The sequence below is a fragment of the Chiloscyllium plagiosum genome, unplaced genomic scaffold (genome assembly GCF_037043375.1).
Source record: "Chiloscyllium plagiosum isolate Xiang-an unplaced genomic scaffold, Cpla_swu_hap1 HiC_scaffold_8, whole genome shotgun sequence".
NCBI lineage: Eukaryota > Metazoa > Chordata > Chondrichthyes > Orectolobiformes > Hemiscylliidae > Chiloscyllium > Chiloscyllium plagiosum.
Window position 1 is genome coordinate 90,692,348 of NW_028270146.1, and position 20,141 is coordinate 90,712,488.

At 44.5% G+C, this 20,141-nt stretch overlaps 1 protein-coding gene across 2 annotated transcripts in view; it reads left to right on the forward strand.

Moving 5' to 3' along the window:
• Positions 1–20,141, forward strand: part of plekhg3 (pleckstrin homology and RhoGEF domain containing G3) — a 197,201-nt gene that overhangs the window by 72,250 nt on the left and 104,810 nt on the right. The window lies entirely within an intron of this gene.

Sequence of the window (20,141 nt, forward strand, 5' to 3'; positions counted from 1 at the left end):
ACCAAAGTGTACAGCACAAACCTGTGTCATGGGGCATCCAATAGAAGCAAAACTCTTCCCTGGATGGACTTGAACCACAAACCTTTTGGTTAATAGCCAAATGTGCGAACGGATGACACCACAGAGGCTACTTAAATATTGCTTGATAATCAGGCAGGATAATAGGATCCAGATGTCAACAATGCTTCTTAAAGAAGAAATGTTGAGGACAGATAACAGAAGCAATTCTGGGCAAGACAATTTCCCTTCCTTCCTTTGACTGAGGCAACAATGCCCTTTACTACCAGTTTCCTATGTTTTCCACAATAGCAACGTAAGAGCAAGCGTAGGCTATTCAGCCCCTCAAGTCTGTTCCACCATTCAATGAGATCAAGGCTGATCTGTGGCCTAACTCCATAAACCTGCCTTTGGCACATGTCCCTTATAACGTTTACTTAATATTGAGGAGGGTGTACTCTCTGGGATTCAAGATTTGAGGTTCCTGAAGTTTGTATTTTACAGAGATGACAGGGTGAGAAATGTCTGAACAAAAAAAAACCCAAAGTACTGTGGGTACTGGAAATCAGAAACGAAATCCAAACTTGCTGGAAAACGTTCAGCAGGTCAGGCAGCATCTGTGGAGAGAAAGCAGAGTTATTGTTTCGGGTCCAGTGACCCTCCTCCAGAACCGTTCTGAAGGAGGGTCACTGGATTTGAAATGTTAACCTTACTTTCTTTCCACAGACGCTGCCTGACCTGCTGGGATTTTCCAGCAATTTCTGATTTCATTCACGAGGAATGTCTGAATCAGTTCTTGATCAGATAGTGGGAATGTAGAGTTCAGGGGGTGTTTGAACATAAACTGCTTTGACATTGGGACTGACCAATGCCTGTAGCAACCTTTAATGAGTGACGTTTTCTGAGAAATTTTCAGCCAAACAGGCACCATGTAAAAAGTTGTACATTCAAGAAAGAGACTGATTTTGATTTTTATGGTTAAAGGCATCAAGAGTGTGGCATTGAGATAGAGGGTCAGCTGGACAATCTACTGTTGCTGTTAGTTTCTGTGTTTTCCCTTTTGAGTTGTAGTTGGCTATGCCCATCATGCATGCTGGGCAGGGACTTGGGCTCTGTTAAACATACTTCTACAAACGGAATGGTAGTAGGGTGGAATCACTCAATAGGCACCAGTGGCACTATGAGTCTGAGTGGGGTTTGAACTCATGACCTTCTGGATCAGAGGCAACAGTGCTAGCCACTGTTAAATACATGAGCAGGTGGCAGATTTCCTTCCCTAAAGGTTTTTCTAACAATCGGCGACCATTTCATGGCTGGCATGCAACTCTTAACTCCAGATTTTTTTTATTGAATTCAAATGCCACCATCTGCCATGGGAGCATTTGAATCTGGGTCCCAGAACATTAATCTGAGTTTTGGGGCCATTAATCTAGTGATAATACAGGGCCATCACCTGCCCATGAGTCTGAACATCATCGGTTATTTTCATGATTCGATGGGCTGAATGGTCATGTCTTGTGTCCCCATTCCAGAGGCTCTGAGCTCAAAAGACAGGTTGACCCTTCAGCATACTACTGAGGGAGTTCTCCACATTACCAGAGGTGCCATATTTTGAGACACTAAATCTGCAGCCCCTTCTGTGCCCTCCTATGAATACAAAAGGTACACAGCACCATTTGACAGGAGAAATGGTGGTGTTCTCCCCAATATACTGACCAATTTTTAACCCTCAACCCAGCAGCACTAAAGCAAATGATCAGCTCATTTGTTTTTTTTTAGGAGCTTGCTGAGATCAAATTGCCTTCTGCCTTTTCTACATCACACCAGTGACTAAAATACGCTACAAGAGTATGTCATTGGCTGCAAAGCACTTCATCCTGAGGTTGTGACAGACATGGAGTATGTTAGACAGTGAACAAAATGTCTCGTGTGCAGCTGTTCCACCCTCATGTGAATTTCAGAGCAATGCTCCTGCAGGTAACTGTGGCTCGGCAGGTAAGGCAATCACTGCGGATTCTGACAGTTGTGGGGTCAAACCCAATCCCAGAGCACTCTGTCCTGAGCTCGTGAGAGAACCCCCTCTGTGTTCCTTTTCTTGATGGTTTACAATTTCCAGCTCTCCAGCCAGCCTCTCAGAAATGTCATTTTGGCTTGGAATTTAATCCATGCCGTAGAGTTAACATTCCAAAGCTGGGATGGGAGTAGTAGGGTGTGGACACCTGTAGCTGTTCAAAGTGGTCCAGAGATTGTTATATGAAAGACTGCTTTATATGTTCGCCACCGCCGAATTAGACACTGCTCTCTTCCCCTGCCCCACTACCCTCTTTCCCCCTCCCCCCAGAGCAAAGCTCAGAAACAACAGTCTCTGGGTTCTTTTGACATTAAACATTAATCATTTCACTGTCAAGGTCAGGTAAAGACATGTAGAGAACTAAATCCAGCTGTCATTTAATTCAGTGAACAGGTAAGTAGAGTTACCAGAGGCCTGTATAACCCCGACTTTAGTGTTGCTGAAGTTGATGGTTGAGAAAAACTTTGCAAAGGTAAGCTTTCATCCCCTTCCTTGCTGTTTGGATCTGACTAGACCCTCTCTTCCACTTCCCCACACTAACATCTTGCTTTAAAATGTAGCTTGCTCCCAATAACACCATCAGCGCCGGGTGTGCATGGGTTTAAATAGGACCCTGCCAGCTTTGAGCAGGTATCTTTGCAGCCAACTCAGAATATAACAGGTGACATTCGTGACCTGCTGGCTTCAATGTGTTATTGAACGTGACCCGTTGCCCATTAGTTCCAGTAAACATCAGTTTGTGTTTCTGCGGGTGCAGTTGGTGCCTGTCCTTCCTTGCTCTGCCAGTTTTTAAGCTAGAGCAACTTTCATTTACATAGCACCTCTGACAGGATAAATTTTCCCTTGGAGCTTTGCAGGAGTGTAACAAAAACTGCTGTTGAGTCACAGAGCAAGGTCTTAGGACAGGCGATCGCAACTTTGATAACGGCTGTATGAAGGAAAGACGTTGCACTTATGTAGCGCCTTTCCTAGCCGCCTGAAGAGTGTTGTAGTCAATAAAATACTTTTGAAGTGTAGTCGCTTCTAAGATAGGAAATGCTGCAGCCAATTTGCATACAGCAAGCTCTCACAAGCAGCAATCTAATGCAACATTGTCTGTGATGTTGATTGATGGGTAAATGTTAGCCAAGTCACTTGCTAGCTCCACTCCTCCTCTTGGAAGTAGTGCAGTTTTCTTAAGTTCCTCTGAGAGGGCTGGAGGGACTTGATTTGACATTTCATCTGAAGATGATAGCTCTGACAGTTCTGCACTTCCTTGGCACTGCACTGAAGTGTCAGTGCTGTTTTTGCTACTAAATTCCTAGATTGAGACTTGAACCCACAATTGTTCTGATACAGAGACAAGAGCGTTACCAGGTTGTACCTGGTTTGGAGGAGCATCTCAAAGGTGATAGGATAGAGAATTTAGGAAGGAATTGCCAGAGCATGGGGTCCACGTGGTTGTAAACATGGCTGCCAATGGTAGGGTGGGGAATGGGGAAATGACCCACCAAGAACACCTAGGTCTCAGAGGAGTAGGCTACAGAGATGGAGAGGGGTGAAATCATGGACTGAATTGAAGGTCCGGTCGAGAATTTTACAATTGGAATGAGCTGCCTGAGGTGGTGGTGGAGGCTGGTACAATTACAACATTTAAAAGGTATCTGGATGAGTATATGAATAGGAAGTGTTTGGAAGGATATGGGCCAAGTGCTGGAAAATAGGAGTAGATTAGTTTAGGATATCTAGTCGGCAAGGATGTGTTAGACCGAAGGGTCTGTTTCCATGCTGTCCGTTTCTATGACTTTGTAATTGAGGTTTTGCCTGATTGGGAGAAAGTGAGGATTGCAGATGCTGGAGATCAGAGTCAAGAGTGTGGTGCTGGAAAAGCACAGCAGGTCAGACAGCATCCGAGGAGCAGGAGAATCGACGTTTCAGGCATAAGTCTGATGATGGGTTCATGTCCGAAGTGTCGATTCCCCTGCTCCTCAGATGCTGCCTGGCCTGCTGTGTTTTACCTGATTGCGCAACTCATAGAATCCCTTCAGTGTGGAAAGAGGCCATTTGGCCTGTCAGGTCTATACCAACCCTCCAAAGAACATCCCATCCATACCCAGCCCTCTACTCTATCCCCATTACCCCACATTTACCATGGCTAATCCACCTACCCTGCATGTCTTTGGACTGTGGGAGAAACTAATGGAGGCTAAAGAGCAGAGGATATTGGGGAGCAGGATTCCCATAAAGATTTGAGTGGGTTGGGGGGGGGGGGTGCGATTCCGATGATCTTAATTTTCTGGAGAGTGGAAGATGGAGTTGTATTCACTCTCCATTCACTCCCTGAATTAATGCCATCGAGTCATGGAGATGTACAGCACAGAAACAGACCCTTCGGTCCAACTTGTCCATGCCGACCAGATATCCCAACCCAATCTAGTCTCCTATCTGTGCCTCTCGTGATTTTACAAACCTCTATAAGGCTACCCCTCAGCCTCCGACGCCCCAGGGAAAACAGCCCTGGCCTATTCAACCTCTCTCTATAGCTCAAAACCTTTCGAAATATCCATTTACTGCAGGATCAACCTCCAAGGGAGCTGAGGCCAGTTTGCAAGCTTCGCCTCAATGGTTCAGGTGGAGCGGGTCTCCTTTAAAACATGAGATACCGTTTGTGAAGTGCATTGAAGGAAATCGCAGTGAATCTTTCTGACCGAACATGACTTCTCTTCCAATTTTTGTTCAAGCTGTTTAATCAAATTCAAGTACCCCTGTTCCATATTGGCTCGATTCTGTACCTGCATGAATTTTTAAACATGAGCAAGAGGTCAGGCTCAATGGTGTAGAATGTGACCAGGGTCCATCAAGAAGTGGGAAGCCCAGCAATCATGGATGGTCAAGCCAGGATGTCTGCAGAACTAAGACAATAAGCTCAGGTCCAAAGAGCAGCAGTTGTGGATCTTTTACTGCAAAGATCCCACAACACGCAGATATTTCCTGCCCTCATGTGCTAATGTATATTTAATGTGACAGATGTTTTCTAGTTTGGCAGATGTGCAGATGTACAGGCCACAGCCCGTGGTATTCTTAAACACTCCACTATCATCAAGGAGTGAAAACTCACTGGCATGCTCCGAGTCAGAAAAAGGCAGCAAAACTGCATTTCTGTAGTGCCCTTCACAACCTTAAAACATCGCAAAGTGCTTTAAAGTTGGATGCATACTTTTAAAATGTAGCTATTATTATAAGGTAGGAAATATCTCTGGATGTTTGTACCGGGATGGGACCATTCGCCGCTGCCAATTAGCCATGTCCTTTCACTGCCGAGGACGCTTAGCCACCACCCATTGGCCACTGAGGACGATTCACCATCGCAAGTGTTTGTAACTCATTTTTATGTATAAACCAATAAAATGATATTTATTTCACCTCTTTTTTTTTATCAATATGTAGTACGTTGTTGTATAAATAAAGGGGACTGAGAAGTATGACAGAACAGGCGGGAGGGAAAACGATCAGTACATATATATATTTCCAGTGGCGAATAGTCTCCAGAGGTCAAACGACCCCAGTGGAGAAACGCTGGTGGCGAACCGGCAGTGGCTAATCGGCGGCGGCGAATGTGCCGCGGCAAATCATTACCAAACCATTTGTACTACATTGCAAACACTATGTAAGCACAGTAGGTCTTAGTTGAGTGGTAAATAATGGCTAGGATGCAGGTAAGATTTTCTCTGGCTTGCTTTCTGTCTAACTTGTGCTGTACCTGTCCTAGGAGTCTTTGGTGGGACAGTGTAGTATTTCTTCAGAGGAGTGCAGCCAAGAGGGCTCCTGCCTAGGTTAATGATCTGCCAAGCTACCGCACTGGAGTTCAGACTGACTCACCGGGCCCCACACTGTTGCACCTCAGTGAGCAGCAGCTATGCAGTTCAAAGTGCTAATTTAGGAAGCTTGCTCTGTCATGAGTGAGCCGAGGAAGCAGCGATGGAGGGAGGTTCTAAATGTACGTGGAGCAGAGCGCAGGCCCCTCTCCTGGACCAGATCTGAGCTAAGAAAGCAGAGATGTTTCAGACTAAATTGCAGATGGTATCACACTGGGAGCTGAGCGTGGGTGGGAATGGAGCAATAGGGGAAAGCAACCCGCAGCAGGAGCGTACAGTAACGATTCTTTCTGAGAATACACTGTAAGTATGTCTTATTGATACTATTGAGGCTGTTGCTTCTTTACATTCCAAACCCTCAAACCCACCAACTGCATAAACAAGGCAACAGATCCCAATTAATGGATCTTAGTGAAAAGCTCAAAGAGCTAGTACAGGCACAGAGAGCTGAAAGGCCTCTTGTGCTTTATGAGTCCATGATCGGTGCTCAGTGTACCTGGCTGCTCTCTATCAAATTATTTACATGGGGGGAGTCATAGAGCACAGAGAGGCCTATTCAGCCTCTGCTGGTTCGATCTGAAATGAGGAAATAGGAGGGCTAAAGGGGTCATAGAGCCATAGAGATGTACAGCATGGAAACAGACCCTTCGGTCCAACCCGTCCATGCCGACCAGATATCCCAACCCAATCTAGTCCCACCTGCCAGCACCCGGCCCATATCCCTCCAAACCCTTCCTATTCATATACCCATCCAAATGCCTTTTAATTGCAATTGTACCAGCCTTCACCACATCCTCTGGCAGCTCATTTCATACACGTACCACCCTCTGCATGAAAAAGTTGCCTGTATGTCTCTTTTATATTTTTCCCCTCTCACCCTAAACTTATGCCCTCTAATTCTGGACACCCCGACCCCAGGGAAAAGACTTTGTCTATTTATCCTATCCATGCCCCTAATGATTTTGTAAACTTCTATAAGGTCACCCCTCAGCCTCCGATGCTCCAGGGAAAACAGCCCCAACCTGTTCAGCCTCTCCCTATAGCTCAAATCCTCCAACCCTGGCAACATCCTTGTAAATCTTTTCTGAACCTTTTCAAGTTTCACAATATCTTTCCGATAGGAAGGAGACCAGAATTGCACGCAATATTCCAACAGTGGCCTAACCAATGACCTGTACAGCTGCAACATGACCTCCCAACTCCTGTACTCAATACTCTGACCAATAAAGAAAAGCATACCAAACGCCTTCTTCACTACCCTATCTACCTGCAACTCCACTTTCAAGGAGCTATGAATCTGCACTCCAAGGTCTCTTTGTTCAGCAACACTCCCTAGGACCTTACCATTATGTGTATAAGTCCTGATAAGATTTGCTTTCCAAAAATGCAGCACCTCGCATCTATCTGAATTAAACTCCATCTGCCACTTCTCACCTCATTGGCCCATCTGATCAAGATCCTGTTGTAATCTGAGGTAACCTTCTTTGCTGTCCACTACACCTCCAATTTTGGTGTCAGCTGCAAACTAACTAACCGTACCTCTTATGCTCGCATCCAAATCATTTATATAAATGACAAAAAGTGGAGAACCCAGCAGCAATCCTTCATGAGATATCTTTAGCAACCCGGGTTAAGGAAAATCCCAAAGCCTTTTATTCCATATATAAGGAGCAAGTGGGCAACTAGAGAAAGGGTTGGCCCACTCAAGGACAAAGGAGGAAAGATATGCATGGAGTCAGAGGAAATAGGTGAGATTCTTAATGAGTACTTTGCACCGTATTCACTGAGGAGAAGGACATGACGGATGTTGAGGTTAGGGATTGATGTTTGATTACACTAGGTCAAGTTGGCATAAGGAGGAAGGAAGTGTTGGGTATTCTAAAAGGCATTAAGGTGGACTAGTCCCCAGGGCCGGATGGGATCTATCACAGGTTACTGAGGGAAACGAGAGAGGAAATAACTGGGTCTTTAACAGATATCTTTGCAGCATCCTTGAACATAGGTGAGGTTCCAGAGGACTGGAGAATTGCCAATGTTGTCCCCTTGTTTAAGAAAGGTAGCAGGGATAATCCAGGTAATTATAGACCGGCGAGCCTGACCTCAGTTGTAGGGAAGCTGCTAGAGAAGATACTGAGGGATAGGATCTACTCCCATTTGGAAGAACATGGGCCTATCAGTGACAGGCAACATGGTTTTGTGCAGAGAAGGTCATGTCTTATCAACTTAATAGAATTCTTTGAGGAAGTGACAAAGTTGATTGATGAGGGAAAGGCTGTAAATTTCATATACATAGACTTCAGTAAGGCTTTTGATAAGGGTCCCCATGATTGGCTGACGGAGAAAGTGAAGTTGTATGGGGTTCAAGGTGTACTAGCTAAATGGATAGAGAATTGGCTGAGCAACAGGGGACCGAGTAGTAGTGAAAGGGATTTTCTGAAAATGGAGAACTGTTACCAGTGGTGTTCCACAGGGAACCGTGCTGGGACCACTGTTGTTTGTGAGATACATAAATGATTTGGAGGAAGGTATAGATGGTCTGATTAGTAAGTTTGCAGATGACACCAAGATTGGTGGAGTAGCAGATAGTGAAGGAGACTATCAGAGAATACAACAGAATATAGATAGATTGGAGAGTTAGGCAGAGAAATGGCAGATGGAGTTCAATCCGGCAAATGCGAGGTGATGCATTTTGCAAGATGCAATTCCAGAGCAAACTACACTGTAAATGGAAAATTCCTGGGGAAAATTGAGGTCCAGAGAAATCTGGGTGTTCCCTGAAGGTGGCAACGCAGGTCAGTAGAGTGGTCAAGAAGGCATATGGCATGCTTTCTTTCATCGGATGGGGTATTGAATACAAGAGTTGGCAGGTCATGTTACAGTTGCATAAGATTTTGGTTCAGCCACATTTGGAATATTGCGTGCAGTTCTGGTCGTCGCATTACCAAAAGGCTTTGGAGAGGGTGCAGAGGAGGTTCACCAGGATGTTGCCTGGTATGGAGGGTGCTAGCTATGAAGAGAGGTTGAGTAGATTAGGACTGTTTTCATTAGAAAGACAGAGGTTGAGGGGGGACCTGATTGAGGTCTACAAAATCATGAGGGGTGCAGTCAGGGTCCACCCTGATAGCAAGAAGCTCTCCCCCAGAGTGGGGCACTCCATTACTAGGGGTCACAAGTTCAAAGTGAGAGGGGAAAAGTTTAGGGGAGATATATGTGGAGAGTTTTTCATGCAGAGGGTGGTGGGTGCCTGGAATGCGCAGCCAGTGGAGGTGGTAGGGGCGGGAACGATAACGTCATTTAAGATGTATCTAGACAGATACATGAATGGTCAGGGAGCAGAGGGATACAGATCCTTAGAAAATAGGAGGCAGGTTTAGATAGAGGGCATGGATCCGGGCAGGCTTAGAGGGCCGAAGGGTCTGTTCTTGTGCAGTAATTTTCTTTGTTCTTTGTTTGCTCTTTGCCCTTGTCCAATTTCCATATGAGACTATTGAAGCTGCCTCCATCACCTTTTCAGGCAGTCTCACCTGTTGCATTAAAAAAAGAATTCTGTCTTCTCTCTAGCTATTTTTTTTTCTTGTCCCACTTAAGCCACTGATCTCGGGTTGCCCCAAAACACTTTACAGTCAGTGAAATGCCTTTGAAGCGTAGTCACTGTTGTAACATAGGAAACTCGGGGGCCAATTTGTGAACAGCAAGCTCCCACAAGCACCAATGTAATGACCACTCGGTAATGTTTTTAAGTGCTGTTGGTTTGCCATTTGTCAAAGTATCCAGGAGAACACCCTTGCTCTTTTATTATCTAATACCATAAGAACTTTAACAATCATCTGAGTCAGATTTAACTGTGACCTTGTATACTATCTTCTCCAAAAGACAACACAAGACTGTTGCCAAAATTGGAGGGTTTGAGCCAAAGGAGAGGCTGAATAGGCCAGGGTTGTTTTCTCTGGAGCATTGGAGGCTGAGGGGTGACCTTATAGAGCTTTATAAAATCATGAGGGAGCATAGGAAGGATGAATAGCAAGGTCTTTATCCCTAGGATAGGGGAATCCAAAAGTAGAGGGCATAGGTTTAAGGTAGGAGACCTAAGGGGCAATATTTTCGTGCAGAGGGTGGTGTGTGTATGGAATGAGCTGCCATTGGAAGTGGTAGAGGCTGGTATAATTACAACATTTAAAAGATATCTGTATTGGTGTACAAACTGGAAGGGTTTCGAGGGATATGGACCAAGTGCTGGCAAATGGGACTAAAGTAAGTTCGGATATCTGGTCAGCATGGACAAGTTGGTCCGAAGATTCCGTGCAAATCTTTGACTCTATGACCTCTACCAGTTCAGCTCTCCCCCAGCACTGCACTGAGAGCATCAGCCTGGAATTATCAACTTGAATCTCATAGCCCTGAGCCCTGAACAACATTCTGACTCAGAAAAGGGAGCGCTATCTCATCAGGAAGTTAAAGCCAAAGTTCCAGTTAATTGAATCAAAAATGAGACTAAAAGAATGTATTTTCTGTCCTGAAAATGAAGTAATATTTATCGGTGTGACCAGTGGCTAGACAGAGAGCTCTTATGTTTGCTCATAGCTGAATTTCACTAGATAAGGAGTTCAATTGAAGCAGTCTGGAGTTTTGAATGGGTACATCTTTTTGGTTTTTTGCCCAGTTAGAAGGTCTACTCATAAAGCATTCAGAAACACACGACAGAAATTCAGGCAAAGCGACAGAGGTAGGCTATAGAAAGACAAGACAATTCAAGATGCACTTCTTCACATTCTGCAGCTGCTGCTGATTGGATTGTTCGTCACCTTCGACCTACGCGCTCTGACCTCTGCACAACCACCATCCGGTCCAGTCAGGAGGAAGTTGTAACCCAGGCTGCTCAAGGTGAAGAAATGGCAGGTTTGGAAAGCTGCACATAAGCTTGTTTAGGACATCATGAGTTCGTGTCCCATTCCAGAGACCCAAGACTGACATCTCAGTGCTGTCGTGTTGTCTTTCAGACAGATATTAAACTGAGGCTCTGTCCACCCCCCTCAAGTGGATATAAAAGATTCCAAAGTCCAGATTTGCAGAAGAACAAATGCCCTGACCAAACATAATTCCTCAGCTATTATTATCAAAACCAGATCACTTGGTTGTTGTCTCATTGTTGTTGTGGGATCTTGCTCTGCACCCCGTGGCTGCTGTACTTCCTACAATACAACAGTGAGTTCACTGCTTAAATACTTCGTTGGGTTTTTAGTGCTTTGAGACATTCTGAGGTTAAGAATTGTAAGTCTTAAATAATGCACCTTTCTTCAGTGTTGATAGAAATTATGAAATGTGGCAATATATCGTGACATATAGATATAGAACAAGAACATCCATTTTAACAGCAGAGATTTTGTTTGATTCTGGAGAAGTTTTGATTGCACACAAGCTGATCGAGGTCGATGCCCACTCATGGACTTTGCTTCTGCTTTCTCTTGAATTTTTGCTTGTTTATCAAGAACGATCAAGATCCTGAAAATCTCTGGGTGTTTTCACCTGATGTTATAACACTTGCTGCCTCCTGCCTCCTGGTGTGAGTTTGTTTCCATCACACTATTTTACCAGATGCAGCAATACTTGTGTTATCCCTGGGGAATAGGAAACTGGGGTGTGTGGATGTTGTGGTATTGAAGAATCCATTGGAAGTCTATTACAGCTAACTATTGCACCCAAAGCATTGAGTGTCATGCTTCAGATGATCCCAAGTAAATGGTGTCTGAGACTTTTATATTCTCAGGTCACAGACATTGATGATATCATGAGCATGCCTCACATGACACACCTCCCTCAATCTCACTTGCCTTTCCCTCTGGGAAGTTACTGCAGTAGCTCACCTCTGCTCCTATGACAGCACCTTTCAAAGCACAGCCACACGAGATTGAGCAATAACAGGTCTGTGATTCCCTTAGATGTTCAAAGCTGTACGTGCACTACACTTAATGGATCAGCTTGTGTTCTACCCTATGCCGCCAGGTGTGAGTAACCCGTTGAACCCCATTCGTGATCGGGAATGGGAATTGCATTTATTTCCCATGAACGAGGAATTCCCAGTAAGTGTGGATCGTAAGCTTGTGTTGATTAAGTCCCTGCCCTTTGTACACACCATCCATTGAAAGGGGTGGCATGATGGCTCAGTGGTTAGCACGGCTGCCTCACAGCGCCAGGGATCCGGGTTCGATTCACACCTTGGGTGACTGTGTCTGTATGGAGTTTGTACATTTTCCCTGTATCTGTGTGGGTTTCCTCCGGGTGCTCCAGTTTCCTTCCACAATCCAAAGATGTGCAGGTCAGGAGAATTGACCAGTCTAAATTGCCCACGGCGTTAGGTGTGTTAGTCGGGGTAAATATAGGGTAGGGGAATGGGTCAGGGTGGGTTACTCTTCCAAGGGTCGGTGTGGCCTAGTTGGGCCTGATTCCATATTGTAGGGAATCTAATCTTAAAAAAAAAACACCATGACCTTTATCAGCTATGTGGAGAAGGGCAGCAGATAAATGGGAACATCAGCACCTGTAGGTTCCCCTCCAAACTACACGCCATCCTGACTCAGAGTGATCTTGCTGTTCTTTCAGTGTTACTGAGTAAATCTCCAGGAGCTCCCTACCTAAAAACACTGGCTGTCCCTACACTACATGGATTACAGTTCAAGAATATGGTCATAAAAATTCATCTAAACTAAATAGTCAGGCAGTGGGTTCAGTTGCATGGAAATGATGGACAAAGTCAACATAGGACCAAGTTTACGCACAATATACAGTAACAAGTAATATAGCACAGATTGAAATTAGTGGGTACAATGTGGTGGCTGCAAGGGGATCAAGGCTGGGAACTAAATATCCATGGATATCCTATTGAAAAGGCAGGCAGATGGGGAGTGAGAGTGTGGTTGCCTTGTTAGAAACAAATGAAATTAAGTTGAAAGCAATAAATGATGTAGAGTTGGAAGGCTTGGAATCTACATGGGTAAAGTTGAGGGAATGCAAAGGTTAAAAAGACCCCAGAGGGATTTATGTACAGGCCTCCTACCAGTAGTCAGGATCATCTTAAGATCCATGAAAGGTGGTTTATTTTGGCAAAAAGAATAAAGAAGAAGCATAGTTTCTAGATGATTACGGGTTGCAGAGCCCTGAGATACAGGAAGATCTTCTGGTGTCCTAGTACAGAGTTGCAGAAGGTTAGTCTGCAGGTACAACAAGTAATCTGGAAAACTGACATTCCAGATGTTATGTTTTATTGTGAGGGAAATTAAAAATAAAGTTAGGGATGCTACGCTTCAGTTATAACAGGGCATTGGTGAGACCACATCTGTGGATGGTATTGGTCATCACTTACAGAAGGATGTTAATCATTGGAAGCAGAAGGAGGTTTATTAAATTAATACCTGGACTGGGCAGATTGCCTTGCGAGGAAAGGCTAGACCTGTATCCTCTGGAGTCTAGAATAATCAGAGATGACTGAACTGAAATATATAAAAACCTGAGGGGATTGACTGGGTGGATGTCAAAAGAATGCTTCCTGTTTTGGGAGAATCGAGAACTAGGGATAATAGTTTAACAATAAAGTGTCACCCGCTGAAGACAGAGATGACAAAACATTTTTTCTCTGAAGGTTGGGTGCTTTTGGAACTCACTTCCTTAATAGGCAGTGGATGCAGAATTGGAGACTAGTACGATTGCAACATTTAAGAGGCATTTGGATGGGTATATGAATAGGAAGGGTTTGGAGGGATGTGGGCCGGGTGCTGACAGGTGGAACTAGATTGGGTTGGGATGTCTGGTCAGCGTGGACGGGTTGGACCAAGGGTCTGTGCTGTACATCTCTCTGATTGTATTTTTATGATTGTCAAGGTGATGAAAGATTATCGGAGGAATGTAAAGTTTGAGGTTAAAATCTGATCAACCGTGATCCTATTAAATGGTGGAGCAGGCTCCAAGGGCCGAATGGCCTACTCTTGTTTCTTGTTTGTATGTTTTTCTATAAATGTTATTCCGGAATTCTGTGCAGCCTAATGAAGGGCTTCTGAAATGCTGTCCCTGTTTTAAAGATTTGTATGTTAATAATTTGCGTGTTTCTTTTGCTCCATCCATTATGGAAATCCTCTGAATTAATTCATTTAAGAAAAACCCAGGGCATAACAATATTTTGCCCCTTTAATAATAAATTGTGGCATTCCTGCCCATCTCTTCATTGCAGTAACTCAGCTTCTTCATTGACCATGTCTTACTGCAAATTCCATAAACCAGGATATTATCACCTAATATAATCAGAATGGGTTGGCCCAGTGCCAGAGTGACGCAAATAGTAGGAAACAAGGCCATGATACAGAAGAATCTTGAACAATTATAACTTAGTGTACTTTTCATGTTAATGAGAATGGTCTAATAATGCATCAACTGTCAGGGATTGATTAACTGCCTATGGGTTAATTTATTTAAAACAGTAAAGTACATTCTAAGTTATATATTAGGCATAATAGCAACCAGCTGAGTTCTGTGAGCAGCAGCTTAAATGTCAGACAGAGTCACAACATTGTGTACACACAGCACATGGAGGTTGTAAAATTGAATTCTCTTATAGGAAGAGTCATTTAAGTCCACAATGCCACCAGTCATGGGAGATGTTAAACAGTCTGGCACACACTGTCCTCAGAGGCAGTCAGACAGAGAAGAGGGTGCAGTGAAACGATAGGCAGCCTGAGTCAGTTCACCACCACCCCAGCCCTACCCCAACCAAACTTGGATCTGCAGATGGCCAGCTCTGGGAACAGACCCAGCAGGAAGTTTTGAATCTATGGTGAAGCTGGAAGGAAGTGCTGAGTGAGACAATACTCTGCTGCCAATAACTTTGCTCACACCCTGACAGGTTCATCCATCCCATTGTGTTCGCTGACCTACACAGAGTGCCAGTTCACCACTGTATCTATTTTTAACTTTGAATTCTCTCCATGTTCTCACCCCACCCTAACTCTGTAAATTCCATCTACCTTATAAACCTCTACTATCATCTCACCATCTCTTACTCCTTTTAAGACACTTGTTTAGTTTACTTCTTTCACTAAGCTTTTGGTCGTCTGTCCTATTGTCACCTTTGGTTGCAATAGCTTAGGGAAACATGGTGCATTTGAGTGCAGTGAAGGAATGACTGATGAGCATAGAATTCTGTGGTATCTGAAAGGAAAATTTTGAGAATTCACAGGCACTTAAGTGTTTTTGAGGTGTAATCAATGATTTAGTGCAAAAATTGCAGCAATCAATTTGTGCATAGCATGATCCTGCAGACAGCAATGTGAAAAATAGTTTGTTGTAATGATGTTGGTTGAGAGGTAAATATTAGTCAAGACTATGGGGAGAACTCCCTGCTTTCTTTTTGAAATAGTGCCATGGATTTTTTTTTTTGTTTGCGATTGCCTGAGGGCAGCTGGAGGCTTCAATTTACTGTATTATCTGAAAGCTGCCGCCCTGAACAGTCCAGTATTTCATCAGCATTGCTGTTCTGGGAGACATCAGCCTGGATTATGTGCTCAGGTCCCAGAACACATCTCCAGTTGGGAGCAATGTATTGTGGTGACTGGGAAGCAAGTTCCTCTGTCGGTGTGATGGCTTGGTGATTGGCTGTAGTGACAAATATCCCCGGCAGGGTGAGTACATTTGGAGTTAGAGTTTTGGAAGTAATGCAGTGAGGCCATTCTGCCCATTATACCTAGACTGGCTCCCTCAAAAGTCTCCTAAGTAGTTCCACTTAACCCATAATTGGGCACCCTTGGGTCAGTGGTTAGCACTGCTGCCTCACAGCTCCAGGGACCCAGGTTCGATTCCAGCCTCGGATGATTGTCTGTGTGGAGTTTGCACATTCTCCCCATGTCTGCGTGGGTTTTCTCCAGGTACTCCAGTTTCCTCCCACAATCTAAAGATGTGCAGTTTAGGTGAATTGGCCATGCTAAATTGCTCATAGAGTTCAAGGATGTGTAGCCATGGGAAATGTAGGTTTATACGTTAAGGGGATGGGTCTGAGAGGGATACTCTTCAGAGGGGCAGTGCGGAATTGTCGGGCCAAATGGCCTGTTTCCACACTGTAGATATTCTATGTTCTGTAATCCTGCAAATATTTTCTTTCCTAATTTGGCTCATACTTCATTCATTGAGTGTGACTGGACCACAGTTCCAAGCCATCTATGAGTTTGTAGGGTTGCTTGGCAAACCCAAACAGATTAGCATTGTTCATCCAGGACCATCTGCAGGAGCTATGATGTGACAGCTAAGGAAATATTAGCACAAGAACTGTTAGTGGGATTGATGTCCATTTCCGTCACATCTCTGAAGGTGCCAAATTTTCAATGGAGTTAGTAATTGGGGTTACCAGATACTCTGACTGTACACCTCTGCACTTCTGTTGAGGAAGGGTGTGTATGAGTCTTTTGAGCACTTGTTTTTTCATAGGATGTGGGCATTGTTGACTAACCCAGGATCTGTTCAATGCCCTTGAGAAGTTGTGGTGAACATCCTCATGAACCCCTGCAGTCCATTTCATTTAGACCCAAGGGCTTGTACTCATTGGAGTTGAGAAGAATGAGAGGAAATCTCATTGAAATATATAAGATTCTGAGGGGATTTAATGGGGTAGATGTGGAGAGGCTGAGTCCCCTTGTGGGAGAGTCGAGGACCAGTGTAAAGACTGAGATGAGGCAAATTTCTCCTCTTGGAGGGTGGAATCTCTACCACAGAGGGCTGTTGAGGGTGTTTGCAAAGCTGAGATCAGCAGCTTTCCAATCAGTAAGCATTTGGGAATCATGGGAAAAAGACAGGAAAGTGAAGAGCTGAAGACTGTCAGGTCACCCATGATCTCAGTGAATGGTGGACTAGATCTGGTGGACTATTCTGCTCCTCTATGTAATGTACACCTGCTCAGAAGTGAGTTTCAGAATTTTGACCCACTGGCAGTGAAGGAATAGTGATATAATACCAGGTCAGGATGACATTTGGTTTGGAGGGAAACTTGCAAGTGGTGGTCGTCTCATGTAACCGCTGCCCTTGTCCTTCCAGCCAGACAAGTTATGGATTTGAAAATTGCTGTCAAAGGACAGTTACTGCAGTTCGTATTATTGTCACTGTGTGTCAATAATGGAAGGAGTGAATGTTTGTGGGTGTGGTGTCAATCAAGCGGGCTGCTTTGACCTGGACGGTGTTGCGCTTCCTGAGTGTGGTTGGAGCAGCACTCATCCAAACAACTGGGGAGGATTAGATTAGATTCCCTACAGTGTGGAAACAGGCCCTTCAGCCCAACAAGTCCACACCGACCCTCCAACAAGTAACCCACCCAGACCCATTTCCCGCTGACTAATACACCAAACACTATGGGCAATTTAGCATGGCCAATTCACCTGACCTGCATATCTTTGGACTATGGGAGGAAACCGGAGCAAATCCATGCAGACACTGGGAGAATGTGCAAGCTCCACACAGACAGCCGCCTGAGGCTGGAATCGAACCCGGGTCCCTGGTGCTGTAAAGCAACAGTGCTAACCACTGTGCCACCATGCCATTCCATCACCTTCCTGACTTGTGCTTTATGAATGGTGGGATAGGAAGTGAAAAAGTGGGTTACTAGTTGCAGAATCCCAATCTCAGATCTGCTCTTGTAGCTACAGTATTTATTTATTTATGGTCAGTGGTATCTCACAAGAGGTTGATAATGAGGGAATTCAGAGGTGGTTGTCAATTGAATGCCAATGGTTGATAGTTACAAACAAATGCAAAATCCTTGGTTTGGCTTGAATAAGTGGGGCGAATGGCCTCCTCCTACACAATATCATTTCTATGGATGCTGGAAATCTGAAATAAAAATAGAAAATGCTGGAGAAGTTCAACAAGTCTAGCAGCATCTATCAAGAGAGAAATAAAATTAGTATTTTGTGACAATATGATTCTTCTTTTGATTCTCTCTCACTGGAAACATTCACTGTCTGGCACTGCAGTATGTTTGAACACTGGTCATTATTATCAGGGACTGGAGACTTTGCAGCATCCAATGCCTCCAGCCATTTCTTGGTATCATGTGAAATGAAGTGAATTGGCTGAAATTTGGCACCCATGATACTGGGGATGTCTGGAGGAAGCCAAGATGAATGTCTCACAGTCTCTCACACACTCTGCTTGGCGTTTCTGGCTGAAGATGGTTTCAAATGCTTCAGCCTTGTGTGAGTGGTGGAGGTTGACAGGATCATGTGCGCTGTGATGCCCTCACAGTTGGTTATGTTGGCACCGCTCACCATCTGTGTTCAAATGTTCTCCGTCCTTTTCAAAGAGATTGGCAATTACTTTCAGCTTAGTTGCTGCTCGATTCCTTCAGTTTGTTCCAACAATTCCCCATGTTTTGATAGCTTCAAGTTGCAAAGGCCTGAAGGAAGTGTTGTGACAGGTGCTGAAGGATGATTTCCTGACTTCAAGGCTACGGCGTAAACCAGACCCCGCGGCCGGAATAGACCTCCCTCCAGGAACAGATCGAGACTGGGAGAATCAATGGAGGCAACGCAGAGCAAGACCTTGCAAGCTGCTCGCACCAGGCAAGGAAGTCTTTCAGCATGAGGGCAAACCCTCCCCAGAGCATTCAAGGAGCTACTGTCCTGAAGGAACTTTGAGGCTGGCTGAAATGTTTCAGACATTATTCTTCACCAGGAAGGTTGTCAGTGAAATCTGTCACCTGTTGCAGCCACAACACTAACCTCCAAATGGCACACCGACCACATAGCTGTGGAAGAGATCTGTTTCTGAACTTCAATGTATCTGTCTATTTGCACTTGTATTTCACCATGGGCAGATCTTCCCTTTGATTTATCATGCCAGGTTAGTGTGAGCGTGAAGCATTGCTGATGCCACATCTTCACCATCACTGATTTCCAGTTTTCCTTCATTGTCTGGTCAGGCTGCATAAACTCATAAAGATATCTAGCACGGAAACAAACCCTACGGTCCAACTTATTCTTGCTGAGCAGATATCCTAAATTAATCGAGTCCCATTTACCAGCATTTGGCCCACATCTCTCAAACCCCTTCTTATTCATACCCAACCATATGCCTTTTAAATGTTTTAATTGCACCAGCCTCCACCACTTCCTCTGGCAACCACCCTCTGTGTAAAAAAGTTGCCCCTCAGGTAACTTTTTTTAAATCTTTCGCCTCTCACTGGCTTATAGTCACTACCTTAGAGGCCTTAATCGGGGAATCACAAAGGAGAAGAGATGGCCTTTTTGCATTGGGGTCTAGGAGGCCCTCCAGACATCTGGACTTAAGGTTGTGAGTAGGAGCAGATGACAATGGAGGTCAGTCTCAGGAGTCAAGCTATGAGGAACAAGATGTAATACTGTAAAAAGTTCAAGGATGTTACATGACCATTCAAGGTCAGAAAACGCATTTTCAGATGCTATAAATTGGACCATGATCCTTAGCTGTTGCTTATTCATCACATCAGCCAGCAGTCACCTATCTACAAATGCTATCAATTGGGTGTATACCTAATGTGAATAGGCTTCACCTCAACTTCTCACACTGAGCACTGCAGGAACTCTCACGTCCATCATGACAGGCACATCTCCTGATATTCAATGCACACTTCCCCCACTCACACTGGGGAAGACAGCACACCTACATGTTCTCACTTTCCCATGTGGCCATCAGTGCTGACCATTATGGAAGACTATACTGAAGAGCGCAGAGCCTTTGGGGAAGCAGACTGTACTGAAAATGATGGTATCATTGTACTTCATCCTCCCTTTCACAGCTCAAGGCTACATTCCATAATCCCCAGTAGGTCCTAGGTCTCCCATCACAACTCCTTATCCATTTAGATTTGCAAGGTTGTTAGAGGGTTTGAGCTATAGGGAGAGTCTGAATAGGCTGCAGCTATTTTCCCTGAATTGGTGGAGGCTCTCGGGTAGTCCTGTAGAAGTTTATAAATTTATGAAGGTTACGGATAGGGTGAATAGTCATGGTCTTTTCACCAGTGTTGTGGAGTCCAAAACCAGAGGGCATAGGTTTAGGGTGAGAGGGGAAAGATTTAAAAGATACCCAAGAGGGCAACTTTTTCATGCAGAGGGTGGTGTGTGTATGAATGAGCTGTCCAAGGAAGTGGTGGAGGCTGGTACAATTACAACATTTAAAAGGCATCTCGATGGGTACATGAATAGGAAGGGTTTGGAGGG